Source organism: Salvelinus sp. IW2-2015, unplaced genomic scaffold (genome assembly GCF_002910315.2).
Source record: "Salvelinus sp. IW2-2015 unplaced genomic scaffold, ASM291031v2 Un_scaffold629, whole genome shotgun sequence".
Lineage (NCBI taxonomy): Eukaryota > Metazoa > Chordata > Actinopteri > Salmoniformes > Salmonidae > Salvelinus > Salvelinus sp. IW2-2015.
The window spans coordinates 575,732-576,803 of NW_019942585.1; positions in this window are offsets into that span (position 1 = coordinate 575,732).

The following is a 1,072-nucleotide window of genomic DNA, read 5'->3' on the forward strand; positions in this document are numbered from 1 at the left end:
GGGGTTTAGAATAGGTCTTAATGGACTCCCACTGGATTTGCCTGAGAACATACAAACTATATGTAAAAACCCACACCAACTTAGGATAGGGAGTACCAACTGATAGGAGGAAAAACTGCACTGTGAGGGACAACAACAGGTTGAGGTGTATCTCTCCCAACATCTCTTCTCCAACCTGGGCCAGCAGGTCTTAAATACCAGCTGGGCCTGCGCAGATGAAACGCATCCTGACAAATGAGATGACTCGCTGGGCCAGCATAGGTGAAGCCCATCCTGATTAACCAGGTGAGTCCAATCAATGCGCACCACAACGTGCTAGGTTACACATGCTAAAACGGAGAGAGAAACCAAAGCCTGTAAAAGAAAAAAATCATACAATACAAAACAGACAATTTTATTTCTTATAATATTTCTTATAATATTTTACTTTATATATATATATATATATATATATACATATAAAGTCAAATATTATAAGAAATACAATTATATATACACACACACAGTGCCTTCAGAAAGTATTCACACCCCTTGACTTATTCCACATTTTGTTGTGTTACAGCCTGAATTAAAAATGGATTWAAAAAAAWTATAATTCTCACCCATCTACACGCATACCTCATATTGACAAAGTGAAAACATGTTTTTAGAAATTTTGGCAAATGTATTAAATTAAATACAGAAATATCTKATTTACATAAGTATTCACAACTCTGGGTTGATACATTAGAATCATACTTGGCAGAGATTACAGCTGTAACTCTTCCTGAACTGCATTGTTGTTTAAGGGCTTATAAGTACTCATTTCATGGTACGGTTTACACTTGTTGTATTCCGCACATGTGACAAATGAAGTTTGATTTGATTTGAGTCTTTCTGGGTAAGTCAAGTGATTGTGTTCACCTGTAATATCCACCACCCTGTTTCCATCTGTTCACCTGTAATATCCACCACTCTCTGTTTCCATCTGTTCACCTGTAATATCCACCACTCTCTGTTTTCATCTGTTCACCTGTAATATCCACCACTCTCTGTTTCCATCTGTTCACCTGTAATATCCACCACTCTCTGT